The sequence below is a fragment of the Hyperolius riggenbachi genome, chromosome 4 (genome assembly GCF_040937935.1).
Source record: "Hyperolius riggenbachi isolate aHypRig1 chromosome 4, aHypRig1.pri, whole genome shotgun sequence".
NCBI classification, from domain to species: domain Eukaryota; kingdom Metazoa; phylum Chordata; class Amphibia; order Anura; family Hyperoliidae; genus Hyperolius; species Hyperolius riggenbachi.
In genome coordinates, this window is record NC_090649.1 from 19575560 (window position 1) to 19590651 (window position 15092).

At 46.2% G+C, this 15092-nt stretch overlaps 1 non-coding gene and 1 pseudogene across 1 annotated transcript; both read left to right on the plus strand.

Moving 5' to 3' along the window:
* Positions 1–285: 285 nt before the first annotated feature.
* LOC137505738 (U2 spliceosomal RNA) lies at positions 286–470 on the plus strand. Its single transcript, XR_011020332.1, has one exon. It is a non-coding gene; the product is annotated as a U2 spliceosomal RNA (small nuclear RNA).
* Positions 471–13809: 13339 nt separating this feature from the next.
* Positions 13810–14710, plus strand: LOC137504564 (uncharacterized; annotated as a pseudogene).
* Positions 14711–15092: the final 382 nt, after the last annotated feature.

Sequence of the window (15092 nt, forward strand, 5' to 3'; positions counted from 1 at the left end):
CACTAAAAAGAGGAATCACCTCAAATAATGAACTCGCCCGTGATCCGTCGCCATTAGTTTCTTAAGGGGACGGCGTCAGGAAGGTAGATTAAAAAAAAAAGCACTGCACAGTAAAAACATATGCTGCAACCATTCATACTGTTTTTGCCATATTGATTCATGCTGGTGTCAGAAAATAGTACAACTTTCATAGAATTCCTTTAAGCAAAATTAGGGTTTAGCCTTTTATTGTTGGTATGAGTTTGGGTGATGGTTTTAAATGGCTGAGTGCCGCAAGAGGATTTTATTGCTTGTCTGAGGTAAAAAAAAAAAAAAAATCTGTTCTTATCAGTTTAAAATCTGATACGTCCCCTATCTGGAGACCATATATTAAATGGATTTTTGGAACAGGGAGATGGAAGAAGAGCTTGCTCTGTCCACTCCGCGCATCGACCTGGTATTGCAGTACCTCCAGGACCGGTGCACTACTCTCTCTAACTAGTGTCAAAAAAACTGAACTGAAGTACCCAACAAGTGGACTGAACTAAAGTGACCTTCTACAAAATATACTTTTGCTGAATTTACCATCAAGTGCTGTCACCCCTCCCCCCCCCCCCCCCCCCCCATGCTGCTGCGTGCTCTCTGTGTGGTACTGCTGGGTGCAGGATAGAGATGAAATCCTCTCCCCCAACAATAAAATATTGTTTCAAGTTCCCTCTTGTGGCACCACGCATGCCCCGCCGGAGCAATTAAGAGCAAGCCTGCCAGGCTAGAGACTTGACTTCCTCTGCCCTCCACACCCTCTACTAGTGTTGTGACGGAATGCAGGGAGCCAGAATCCTACTTTACTTTTATTTTCAGCGTGAAGGCACGGCAGCGGAGGAGTGCCGGCTATGCTGGCGGTGAGCTTGGCCATGCAAATGTAATCAGGTGGCAGCTGAGCCTGGCCCTTGTGCATCTCCTTCCAGCACAGGTGTGGCCACCCCTGTGGTCCAGCAGGCCTATATAGAGGCAGTGGGAAGGGGCCCCCCCACCCTGTGGGCGCTGAGGGGTTAGCTGCCGGCTGGCCGCTGCTGCAATTACAAGAGCGTTTACAGCAACATCATGTCAGAGTGCTGGAGCGGCGGCTGTTCTCAGGGCTCATTATTGCTTCTCACCCTCTTGGCTAAGATCAAGTGGGTAGATGCTCGCTTGGTCTGGTCAGGAGGTGTATTGCCAGTGTCCTCCTTGCGGGGGGGCCTAGTGTGTTCAGGTTCTGATCGGCCATCATGACAGTTCAAGAGAAGTAGGAGAATGGAGTGGCGTGGAATGCAGGATTCCATTCGCTTTCAGGTGAAGCCTGGACACCAAGGGGAGGTGTCACTGGATGCGTTCGCCGATGAGTGCCTTCGTGGAGACCTTAAAATCCCGGTAACCCAAATAGCGTGTTTACAAGATTTTTCAAAGCAAGGTTTGTTTGATACTACTTTCTCTTCTGCCGAGGTTTGTTGGAATGTGCTACAGAAGGTTGAAGAATGTGCTGATAAGTCATCTGTGCTGAAAGTGATGGAAGTAATGCTTTTATTCATGAAAGAAGAGAAAATGTTAACTGTACATCTTTATAATCCATTTGCGGACATTGAGCTGGTTAAAGCATTCCTAATAAGGTGCTGTGATACGGTGAAAGGTAGAGATAAAATGTACAACAAGTGGAACATTTTTACTAGCAGATATCGATTTTTTTGTTAGATTCAAAACTGATAAGTCATGTAAGGAGGGAGTTATGACACCTTCCGCTGTGTTTATTATTGGTGGGGAAAGAGGGTTTCTCTTTTACTCTGGGCAGCCGGTATATTGCAGGTAAAGTTTGCAATTTGGGCACATGCAAAACGAGTGTCGCGCCAGTAAAGTGTGCAGAGCATGCAAGAAGGATGTGCACCCTGGTATACCATGTGAGGTTGGGAAAATCTGTGATATCTGGTGTGGCTGGGCATCTGACAAGGCATTGTGAAAGGTATTTGCCAGGAATTCGTATGCTGGAGATGTAAAGTGCACTACCATTACTTTTAAAGAGGAGCTGTTAGGTATAAGGTCTCAGAGAAAATAAACACATATCAGTAGCTAAAGATTGGCTGTACTTACATTACATATGCATTTCACTGTCCACGTTTGGATTTCACAGAATTTTTATATAGTATATGCAGAGATAGATGCTCCTGACAGCTCATGGCAGGCTCCATGTTTTTCTGCCAAATGTGTCGTCATGTCCTGCCAGCTTCCTGATCACAGAGGAGCTCGTACAGAATAACACAGTGTGCAGTGAATATTAATGAGCCATGTGGCTAGGAACAATAGCTGACTCCTGCAGTGTACTCTGCCCCGAGATTTATCAGTGCTTCGCGCTGGACTGATTAGAAAGCTGCTGTAACGTCTCATTAGCAGCCGAGGGGAGGGCCCCAGAATGCTTTGCAGTTTACTATGCGGCTTGCGTCCTTATGGGTCTATAACAGCCTTTAAGATAAGCACACATCAAAGGTAACTGAGATTTTTATCTTCACTAATGGCTTTCTGGCTTCCTTCTAAACTGTTTAACACAGGAGAATAGAGGTTTAAATTAGCTTCTGCAGCCTGACAGTTACTCTTTAATGATGATGATATGGAGGACTCTGTGGATGAGGAGATGGATAGGATGGAGAGAGGAAAGAAATGCTGCTGAGAGTGCTGGAAACAATGTATCTAATGTGCCCTCTGCTGAGAGTGCTGGAAACAATGTATCTGATGTGCCCTCTGCTGAGAGTGCTGGAAACAATGTATCTGATGTGCCCTCTGCTGAGAGTGCTGGAAACAATGTATCTGATGTGCCCTCTGCTGAGAGTGCTGGAAACAATGTATCTGATGTGCCCTCTGCTGAGAGTGCTGGAAACAATGTATATGATGTGCCCTCTGCTGAGAGTGCTGGAAACAATGTATCTGATGTGCCCTCTGCTGAGAGTGCTGGAAACAATGTATCTGATGTGCCAGCTGAATCTACTGTATGTAACAATGTATCCAGTGTTGTCATGGCTGCTGAGGATGTGAGTGAGGATATGCCGTGTAATGCTACCCAGAAGAAAGCTCGGCTGCACGAGTGGGAGGGGCCGAAGGGTTCCCCAACCAATGAGAGGGAGATGAGGAGGCACAATAGGAGCAATGGCAGGGGCTCTGTGGAAAAATACCCAGCTATAGATTGTGCCGCAAGGAGTAGCGCTGATGTTGCTGACAGCTGTGCGGGTGGACTGTGTGAAGATGGCGTTCCCGGCGAGTGAGGGCTCTGCCATGCAAGCGAAGGAGGCTGAGGTGATTTCGGGTGATTAGCGGTGATGTGCAGGAGGAGGGAGAGCAGGGGGGAGAGTTGGGAGGATCCAGCTGATCTGTGTGCTGCCCAGCGAGTGACTGAGCCGGGCAGTGTAGATGCAAATGCTGATGACGTCATTTCCCTGCCGGAGGGGAAAGATGATAATTTGTGCGTGGATGAGCGCCATCTTGTGTCTGACAATGAGAATGCGTCTGAATTAAATTTCAGCATTGATTCTGAGGAAAAGAAATTATTGCTGGGTGATGTTGGAAGTGTGTCTGAAAGCACTGATATGGAAGTCAGTAATTCGGAAGATGGTGATGCTAGCATCCCATGTGGCCAAACTAAGTATCGTTAATACTAAAGTAGTAAAGAAAAATTGTAAGAAGAGGAAGAGATGGAGAGTGAAAATGTTGTAGTCTCTGGAAGAGGGAGAGATGACGGGGATGAGGAGTGTGAGGCATCTGGAAAGGAAAAAAATCTCACCTTGAGGCTCCGCCTCCCTCACATTCTCAGGTTGGTGATCTCTGTATGGCCAGCCCTGGGGGCTCTACCCATTCTGGGGAGTCCACCAGTCCAGTACCAGTCTGTAGGCAAGTCAGTGGTGGAAAGTCCTTTCATTTGTAATGATGGCTAGAATTAGGTTTATCCTGCTTATGGCTCTCCATTGCGTCTTTAAAGATATTCTGTACTCTAAAATTCTTACAATAAAAACCATACCGTTCTATTCCTTATGTCCTCCTGGGCTCTCTGTGCTGTTTCTGCCACTCCCTGCTGCAATCCTGGCTTGTAATTGCCAGTTTTAGGCAGTGTTTACAAACAAAAGGTATGGATGCTAACCAGAGTGTGATAGGCTGAGAGGAGCTCAGTCTGACTCATACAGAGCCTGCAGGGGGCGTGGAGAGGGTGTGTATAGCTTCTATCCTATCACAGCAGACAGCACATTCCAGCCTGAGCCCGACAAAGCCGCCAGAGGAAAGAAGATTAGATTATATAACAGAGATAATACAGCCACTGTGCAACTAGGAAGACAGACCACATTAGAACAGGTATAGGAACTTATAGGATAGAAGAAATAAGGCCGAACATTTTGTTACAGAGTCTCTTTAAATGTGAGGAGCCTTGCTTCTGTGTGGAGAACTGCTATTCTGGATGAGTTGAAAAATATAAAAACAGACATTTTATGTTTACAAGAATGTTGCATTTCAGAGAGCCCTAATGCTAATGAGTGGGGTATTTTTTTGATCCCCAACATGCACTTCCAGAAATGAAGGACTAGGGATTTTAATTAAAAACAGCCAAATGTATGTTACTTCCTGTGCCAAGGTTATTCCTGGAAGGTTAATGTGTTTAAAGTTTGACTATGTGGGGTCCTATTTTAGGATCTTTAATATTTATGCTCCTGCAGATAAAAAGGGACAGATTGGATTTTTTTGAAATGTTGAAACTTCACTTGCCTGGGAGAATTCCAACTTTTTTAGTTGGGGACTTTAATGCAATAAGAAATACCAAGGACAGGCATGGTCTTTTTGAGACTAAATAAGACATCACTGGACATTTTTAAACGGCATAGTGTCAGATGTTCATTTACAGGATACATCAGTGGTGTTAGAAAAAGGAAATCGGTATTTTACATTTTTTTCTGATAAAGGCACAGTAAGATCCCAGATTGTGTTTTTTTTTTCCTCCCAATTTTTGAAAATGTATTTTGTTACACTTTGCTTTTTTTGTTCTGTGGAAATCTGCCCTAGTGTGTCATTTGGAAGAGGCTTGTGGAAAATGAATATACTGTTATTGGAAGAAGAGCATTTTTTGGAAACTTTTGAAGTTCCTTGGAGGAGGTGGTTGGCTGCAAAAACTTTTCTGATCCTTTGGATTGGTGGGATTGGGCTAAGATCCGTCTGGCAGTGTTTTTTAAGCAAGCTAGTCTTGAAAGAGTGGAAAAAAGGAGAGAATAGAGAGATTTTGCAGACTGCCTTTTTTTGTGCCAATGTAAAAATTTAAGAGTGGAGGAAGAACTTAAAAAGTATACTCTTTCCCCCTCTCCTTGAAAATCTTAGCTCTTTCTTCTCTTACTTTTTTAAGGCTGAAGTGGAAAGGATGGAGGTGGATGAGACCTGTTCAAACTATTTTTTTCAAAAAATGTCAAAGCAAAGGATGTGTGGAGTTTGATTGAAGAGAATGGAAAAGAGCTTTTTGGGAAGAAGATTCAATTTAAACTTTTTATGCAAATTTGTATAGCGGGAAAAATTGCAGCACCAGCGTGTCTCAGACGAGTATTGCAAAATTTTGCACGAAGAAAGTGTGCCGGTGGGAGTTTGCCTTTTTTCTGATCCTGTGTATGAGAAGACAAGACAAGACAAATAACATTTATTATGCGCTTTTCTCCTTGCGGACTCAAAGCGCCATGAGAAGATGTTTGATACTATGAAGAGTATGTCACTTAACAAGACCCCTGGAAGCCATGGCATCCCTGTGGAGTTCTATAGGAAAGTATGGCAGGTGATCATGGAAGAATTTTCCAAAATTGTGTCTTAGGGCCCGTTTCCACTAGAGCGAATCCGCATGCGTTGTCTGCATGCGGATTCGCATAACTAATACAAGTGGATGGGCCTGTTTCCACTTGTCAGTTTTTTGGTGCGTTTTTCTGTGCAGGATTTTTCTGCACGGTAGGGCCTGCAGAATTCGCCTGCGTGTGGAATGCAGGCGATTCGCAGGCAATGTATTTAATAGGGGAAAACGCACATGCGTTTTTACTAAAACGAATGTACATTGAGCCAGGCAGTGACATGGTTAAAATCGCTGATAGCCTGCCTATGCGAAATCGCGGCAAAAATTGCATGCGGAATCGCATCCGCATGCGATTTTGTCAGCGGTGGAATCCCAGCGATTCGCACCGCACTACTGGAAACGGGCCCTTACTGTTTTGAAAAGAAGGTGACATCATAGAGCAGGAAGGAGGGCATTGTGAGCCTGATCTTTTTAAAAAAACAAAAAGATCGATATAAAAAATTGGAGGCTTATAACTTTACTGATTACTGACTATAACATTGATGCAAAATTAATTGCAAATAGGCTGAAGTTGGTGGTGGCAGATTTACTGGGGCAACAACAAACCTGTGCAATTCCAGGAAGGCATATTCCTGATAACTTGCTTTTGTTGAGGGATTTGATTTTCTATGCTCAGAGTGATAATTTGCCTTTGAGAAGGCTTATGACAAAGTGTCACACTCTTATTTCGGTGTTTACAAAACCTTTGTTATCCCTGCAGACTTTATTGAAGCTATGAAAGAATTGTACGCCGGAGCGTACAATGCTCATAGTAAGGTGATTGTAAATGGGAATTTGAGCAAACCTTTCCAAATCAAGTATGGGTCAAGCAGGAGTCTCCCCTAATCTTTATCTGTGTAATGGAGCCACTGCTGAGATATGTGCAGAAAGATAAGATGGTGAGGTTTTTTTTTTTTTTTTTGTGCCAGGAAGTGATGGGACCAGGGTGAAGTCAATCTGTTACATGCAACTCACAATCCGATCTTAATCGAGTGAACTTATTATTGAGGATCTTTGCGTCTGTTTCTGGTTTAAATGTTAACTGTAAGAAGAAAATAAAAACTCTGTGTTGAGTCGGAAGATGGAGGTTTCAGTGGATGAAGTCCCATGTAAAGAATCGGTGAAAGTGCTGGGAGTGCATTTTGAGGGGAGTCTGAAGGGTGACGTGAACCATCAGTGTGCTCATGACAAGTTTAAAAAGAAAGTGGAGTTTTGGAAGCAGCGGAACCTGTCATACACTTGTAAGACACTCGTGGCTAAAGCGGTTTATTAGTGACATCAGTGCTGGTGAGGGCTCCTCTACTTCCGCTCAGCCTTTTTTCGAGGCAGGTCAGAGAGGTCGAGAAAGAAAACAAGGAGGGGCAAGAGACACACAGGTCAATCCCAGGGTTACCAGGAGCCAAATGCAGAGGACAACATAGTGATTAACCTATCCTCCCGTCCCATTTCTGCTATAGAACAACAACCTTACAAAAGGTTTAGGCTTTGTGCCAACACATAAGGGTAACCGGTCAGAGCTTAATACTGATCTGTATAATTTTTATTCGTCATTAAGAATTAGGCATATTTCTGCACACAACCCCCTCAATTAGAGAAGCCTCAGTCCTCATCTTTGCTTCCTCTAGGTATTGATACCAGCATGTGTCGAGCCAAAAATACGTGGCAGCCTCCACCACGGCACATACAGTTATAACGTTTATCAATTTGGTCCAGCAAGACTTGGCTACTCTCCCCCAACTTGATCTGTCTGCAACAATTTGACAAAAGAGGAATTTGAAGCACTGAATTGTTTAAATATACAAGACCGCAGTGCTACTTAGCACAATATTCTATAGTAGGTAGGCTGCAAAGAGATGGGATAGTGCTTCTTAGCCCATCAATAATAAAACCAAAAAAAGAAAGAAAGAAACCAAAAAAGACAGAAAGAAACTGAATTGTTTACGCTCAGATGCTGAGCTTGTTTTTAAACTGGCCGATAAAGGTGGAGCAATTGTATTGGACAGATCAAACTACCAGGGGGAGGTACTTCGGCAACTTGCTGACAGAATGGTGTATTGCAAATTAATATTTGACCCTCTTCATACTATTAAACGTGAGATAGATGATTTGGTTAACCAGGCATTTGAGATTGGCATGATTGACAGGAGAACTTACGATTTTTTTAATTACAGATTTTCAACTAACACCTCTGTTTTTTGTTTTACCAAAAATTCATAAAAAAAAAAAATAAAACTGATTAATCCACCAGGTAGGCCAATTGTTGCAGGGACCAACTTAGTATTTCAGCCGCTGGCTATCTTTTTAGACCAGATTTTGAGGCCTAATGTCTCGGGCATGCGTTCCTACCTGATGGACATTACAGATTTTCTATACAAACTGGCCAATGTTGGCAGATTTAATTCACCATGCATTTTATGCACTATGAATGTTTCCAGCTTATACACTTCCATTCCCCACTATTTAGGGATACAGGAAATATGCAATGTCTTGAACTCCATGAAATTAGGAGAGAATATTACATGTTTTCTTATTAAGCTCTTACTAGTGTCAAAAAACAGAACAACTCAAAGACCCAACTAACAAACAAAGTGGAGTGAAGTCAAGTGAAGAAATCAAGTGACCCTCTGCAAAGTGAATATCCCAGTAGTAAGTGCTGTTTTGTCCCCCTGCTGTGCGCTCTATGTCTGTGCTGCTACTGCTGGGTGCAGGATAGAGTTGAAATCCTCAATAAAAACATTGTTTCAAGTTGTGTCTGCTTCCTTTGTGCATCTGTGTCATTTATTAATTGAGTCTGTATTTCTCCTGAATGGGGTGACGGCTGTTCTGGCGGTGGGCGGGGCTATGCAAATGTAATCAGGCGGCAGCTGAGCCTGGCCCGTGCATCTGCATTTAGCACAGGTGCACCCATCCCGGTGGCCCGGCAGGCCTGCAGAGGCAGTAAGAAGGGGTCCCCCCCAGCAGCCGGTAGCCGGCCGGGGTTAGCTGGCTGTGCAGTGCTGTTGTGTGTCATTATCGCCGCTGCTTTTAGAAGGTAGTTCGCCTTAATTCCCTTGGAGGGTGCTGTGGCAGCGAGAATAATTGGGTTATCGCTTCTCGGCCTTTTGGCTAAGATCAAGTTGGTCTTGGCCGAGAGGTGATCCTGGGTCCTCCTTGCGGGGGCCTGGGGGTAACAAGGAGAGAATGGTGTCCTCTAGCTGTGGTGGTGATGGAGGTGGAGAACCGATTGTGAGGAAGCTCAAAAACACTATTCGTTTTCTGGTGGAGCCAGACAAAGGGAAGAAGATGCCAACAAAGCGTTTTGTGGATGAGGTGCTGTGTCAAGTCCTGGGAGTAGACGAGAAAGGAGGAGTCTTTGCGATTCAAGACTTCCCCCGGCAGGGTATGTGTGACGTAACTTCTACAGCAAAGATACTGCTATTAAGGTACTGGCTGATTTCAAGCGATGTGAACATGAGTGTGTAAAATGCTTCAAGAAAGTTATGCCTTTATTCAATGAGAAAGCAAGATCTGTAACAGTGCATTTATATAATCCACATGTGGAGCCAGAAATGGTGAGGATATGGTTACAAAAGGTATATGGATTATGTGGGGCCACCTGAGAGATTGGTTAACCACAAAGGATGGTATCGCAGCAAACTAAGGTTTGAAGTTCGTTTCAGAAAGAAAAATGGTGATACTGAACTTGTACACCCCCCTCCTGTGTTTTCCATCACTGGGGAGAGGGGGTGCATTACCTATCCTGGCCAGGATTTAGATTGTAAGAACTATGGTGGTTTTGGCCATGCTGCATTTGAATGTATTGATGAGAAGCTGTGCAGGAGATGCAAGAGACCTGTGCATGCTGGAGTGTGCTCTGTCCCTAAAGTCTGCGATTTATGCAATAAAGCTGGACATTTAGCAAGGGACTGTGAGCTGACGGAGGGCCACAAGGTGTACTCTTATGCCAGCGCTGTTAGCTCGGGTGGGAGACGCTGGGAGAGTAGGTCTACCGGACCTAGAGAAGGATGGTCAGGTGCAGACTGGACCTTTGACTGTACCTTCCCGGCCGTGTTAACACCATAGGGGCCGGAGACTTTAATTGTATTAGAGCGGTTGAGGATAGAGTGGGGATAGCGGATTCTAAATTAGATGTGACTAGTGGGATCCTCAACCAGATTGTTAGGGATTATGCCCTGCAAGACGCAGCACTGGTGGCTGACAACTGGGACAAAGACTATACTTATTTCTCTGATAAGGGCACAAGCAAGTCACGGATTAATTATTTCTTTCTTTCTAGGTATATGGTGGTTCATTCTATCTCCTATCACCCTAACACATTTTCTGATCACGTTTGCATTTTGTGTTCCCTAGGAGAGCAGGCGAAAGTGTCGTTTGGCAGAGGTGTCTGGAAGCTGAATGTGAATCTGTTGGAATTCCGGACTGTAAGGACAAGTTTCAAGTGGTGTGTAAGAAGTGGGTATGGAAACTGAAGTTCTTTGATAATGTGCTAGAATGATGGGACTGGTTTAAAAGGTAAGTGGCTGGGTTCTTTAAATGGTTTGCGCATGAGAAGAGTCGGGAACGGGAGGAGGAGGAGAGATGGTGTGCAAGAATTTAGTACTTGTTGAAGTTGAAGGAATAGGGACGAGATGTGGAAGAGGAGTTGGAGGAGGCGAGAGAGCAGAAGAGAAAATTGTTGGTAGAGAGGGGGAAAAGAGTGGTGTTTTTGGCGAAAGTGAGAGAGCTAAAGGAAGGTGAGACATGTTCCCGTATTTTTTTCAAACGAGCCTGTACGGGGAAAGATGTATGGCAGTCAGTTTTGTCGATGTGGTGAGTGAGGTACGGAAGTTTTATGTGGATTTGTATGGTAAGGATCTGGGAGCACCTAATGAGGAGATGGAGGAGTATTGTGAGGTGATTGGGAAATGTTTTGAGTGCGAATGAGGCACAGCAAGTGGAGGGAGCAGTTTGCATGGAGGAAGTCTGGGCGGCGGTGTGTGGAGTGCAGACTGGGAAGACCCCTGGAAAGGATGGTCTCCCGGTTTAATTTTACAAATGGGCCTGGCCGGGGATAGGGAGTTGTGTGGTAGAGGTGATCCAGGAGATTTTTTTCTTCTGGACGATTGGCGAGTTCGATGAATGAGGGAGTCATCACTTTGATCCATAAAAAAGGAGATAAGCGCGAGATCAGGAACTGGCGGCCAATTTCGCTATTGAATGTCGACTATAAGTTGGCGGCAAAGTTGGTCGCTGAGAGAGTAAGGAGTGTGATATCTGGTCTAATCGGTGAGAGTCAAACATGTGCCGTGCCGGGTCGGCGAAGCTCAGACAACTTTGTGTTGCTGAGGGACATGATTTATCATGCCAGAAATAACATACCGATCATCGTTGAGGGGATAGATCTGGAGAAGGCGTTCGATAGGGTATCGCACTCCTTTCTCTTCAAAGTGTTGGCGAGGATGGGCGTGCCGGACAGACTATTGAAGGTCATCAGGAGTTTCTACCACGAAGCGTCAAGCCAGGTTCTGGTGAACGGGCACCTTTCCGAGGCTTTTCCGGTTCTGTCTGGTGTCAGACAGGGGTGTCCGTTGTTGCCTTTGGCCTTCATCTGTGTAATGGAGCCTCTGTTGCAGATTCAAAAAGATAAGGTGGTGAGAGGTTTTGTGGTGCCTGGGAGTGGAAGAAGTCAGGTGAAATGTTTGGCATATATGGATGATGTGTCATTGATTGGGAGCTCGCAAGTGGATATGGATAGGATGAATTTGCATGTGAGGATATTTTGTGGTGTGACAGGGATGGCAGTAAACTGGGGTAAGACCCAGTTGGTGTCATTGGGAAAAGATGTGCCGTTGAATGTGGCACATGTGGCAAGGAGTTAGGAAGTGAAGGTGTTGGGAGTGGTTATTGATGAGTTTCTTGCTAGGCACTATTTGGTGTACATGCACAAGGTTCTGATGGCAGGGGGAAGGGTGTCGGATTTAGTGAGGTATTTGGGTGGTTGGGTTCAGGTGAGGCTTGGATGGATAAAAAAAGACCTGTCGAGACCAATGGCTTTTTCTATGGCTTTTTAATATCAAAAGATCAAGGATCTGTGTTCTAAAATGGGACTTAACAAGGTGGATATGAAAAATTGTAATAAAGACTTGCTTAAAAACCATGCAAAGAGAAAAGGGGTTGTGACCTATGTTAAGGGACTGTCTGGTGACCAGTCAGACGCTGTTTGGAAGAGAAGGAGATTTAAAGGTTTATCCAACAGACAGTTGGATGTAATATGGATGGCCTTATCTGGGGGTCTTCCAACAAGACAATTTTGCAAAATCAGGGACCTCTGCAGAATGGATAGGTGTCCTAGAGAAGGATGTGGTGGTATAGAGGATATAGAAAATGTGTTTTGGGAATGTGGGTTTGCAAAGGGTGTGGTTGGAAGATTGAGAGATTTTGTGAGGTTGGTGGCGGGTTGTGAAGGTCTCACTGCATGGAAGGTGTTGGGAGGCGTGACACTGGGAGATAGGGAAAGTGAGAGGAAAGTGTGGGTGTGTGTTAGAGTTTTTAAAAGAGGTTTTGTGGGACGCAAGAAATATGGTGGTATTCCAAAAGTTGGAATGAAAAGAAGATGACGTGATTAAGTTGTTCCTGGCAAGGATGTATGTCATTTTTCTATGGGATGTGAAGATGGAGGGAGAGGAAAAGGCTAAAAAGAGTTGGCAACAGGACAAATGGAACTTGGTGATATCATAATAATAGTGTGAACTCTTGAATTAAAAATTAAAGTACGTGCCAAATGATGATTTTTAGAACTATTAATGGCTGGATGGACATGGAAATGTAGTCAAAGTGACGGTTAAGTTTTTAATGGTTTTTACTCTGAGGCAAAAAAAAATCTGTTCTTATCAGTTTTTGGGGGGACCTGGAGGGATGGCACAGTGGCAGTGTGTCCCTCCTGGTCGTAATTCCCCAGAGGCTGATGGAGTGGAGCTACCATGATCAAAGCTGAAAGGCTGAGGGCTTTGCTTAGGCGTACTGCCCCTGGAAGTGGCGCTCCAGGTGCACCTGAAAAAAACCTGGAATGTGGCAGATCCCAGGCGGAAGTAGGGTGCTTTGGTCTGTACTGCCCATATGCATAGCCGACTAACGCAGCTCCCAGGCCTTTTGGCTAGGGAGAGTGCGGAATTTTTATAACTCCGGCCGCAAGGTCTGGGCCAGCTTGCTGGCACCGGGGACTTGTCTCCTCGGGACTTCAGTCCCCGCCCGGCTCCCTCTCGGGGGAGCCACAGATTGTGTGGGAGGCCACATGGCCCAGGCTCTTTGGCTAACCACTGGACAAGTTGGGGTCCTTCTATCCTTCGGGTGTTGGAGGACCCAAAAGCCCCCTGCGCTGAAGGCAAAGGGGGAGGTTCCCTTCGTGGAACACTGGAAAGGGCCCTGCTTTTGTGGGGCCTGGGGTGCTCATGCAAGTTTTTGAGGGGTGTTTATGCACTTCCTCTTTTTCCGTGCATGGGCATAAAGCCTTGCTTACTCCGGGCTCCTGTTGCATGCAACAGGTGCCAAGAAAGCTTAAAAAAGAAATCTGTTCTTATCCGTTTAATATCTGGCACGTCCCAGATCTGCCATTTTCCCCGGGTATGCGGCTTTAAGCCCTAGCATTTAGGGCCCCTGCCGAAAGGTGGGAGCAAGGGAAAAAAAAAATAAAATCTGTTCTTATCAGTGCTGCAGCTTGGGCCCACAGTTCCTCTGGTGAAAGAGCTAAATGTCCTTTTAAGGACACATCCCAGATGGAAAGGGCGGAAGACTCAGAGATCGCCGAGGAAGACGTCGGACTGAGGACGCCGAGACCAAGCTGAACCCCTGCGAACTCCAAGCAGAGGATCTTCAGGAACCTTCAAAGCTTCAAGCAAGCTGAGGTTCAGCAGTCCCAACGAGACCTCTACGACGTCGACATCGGCAGACCTTCGGAGACTCACCCACGAATAAGAAGACGAGAAGCAAAGATGGCACCAATGAGGAGGATGCCGCAGAAGAAGGGAGATGCCAAGGAGGCTTCTGGAACAGGATCGTCGGCCGGACCTCGGGAGGAAGCGGCCACCTCAACCTCCACCACCCCAGCGGAGGCAGCCCCGTGGCCTCAGGCCAGGCCCAGGCAGAACCCCTGGATGAGGACAACGGTGGCGCTGAAGCTAAAGGAGGTGGATAGTTGGGTGCCGGACATGACCCCTGAAGTGTTCGGCAAGAATATGGTCCTCGACCATAGTTTCTCCCAGGTGGAGACCATGTCGATTCAAAACTTCATGGAGGGGATCTTCTACATCACCTTCATCTTGATGCAGGTCTGTAGGAGGTACTGGGAGGTCTTCTCCACAGTAGGCCCAGACTCGCCCTTCAAGAAGTTCTATGGAAACTCCCCGATCCAGAGGGAGGAGAGACGAATCATGGTTGTGATGAGGAACCCACACATACCGGCAGCAGACTTCGCCACCTACCTGAGACGCTTCTGCCAGGTGCTGAAGGGTCCCACCCAGATCCTCGATGCCAATGGATTCTGGTCGGGTAAGTGGAGCGTCATCTACAGGCTGCGGAGGGATTCCAGCAAGCCAGGTCGGCTTTCAGCACCTGAGCCCACATTTCAACCGGGGGAACTCACCGGGCATCATCAGTTATGAGGACATCCCCCAGCCCTGTCTTAAGTTTGGAAAGCTGGGCCACATCGCAAGAAACTGCAAGGAGCACGCCTGCAGGACCTGCCAGGTGACTGGCCATGAGGCGAAGGACTGCCCTCGAGTGCGGTGCTGCAACCTCTGTGGAGTACCGGGCCACCTGTACACAGCCTGCCCCCAGCGTGACAAGAGCTACGCTGGAAGGGTTGCCAAGGGCGCTGTGAAACCATCACAGTAAGCCGCAAAACCACCACCCCATAAGGCAACCCCGAAGGAGAAGAAGAAGGAAAAAAAATGGGAAGACACAGGAGGTTAAGAAACCACCACCCCCGACCCTTCCCACACCTACGCACCCAACCCCCCCTTCCTAACACTGTTCATCTTACCCCTACCCCAAACCCTGTGGTCAACCAAACCCCACCCGCTCCCACCCCCCTCTGTAACCCTCCCCCCAGGAGGCTTCTCCCCTTGTCTCTCACACAGAGATTATCACCAAGGGGAAAAGGAAACAAGCGGAAGACTCATCACCTCCTGAAGATATGGCCAAGAAGAAGGCCATTGAACTGGAGACAGATGAGGAAACAGAAGAGGCCATCCCAGTCGATGGAGAGGACGTGCTC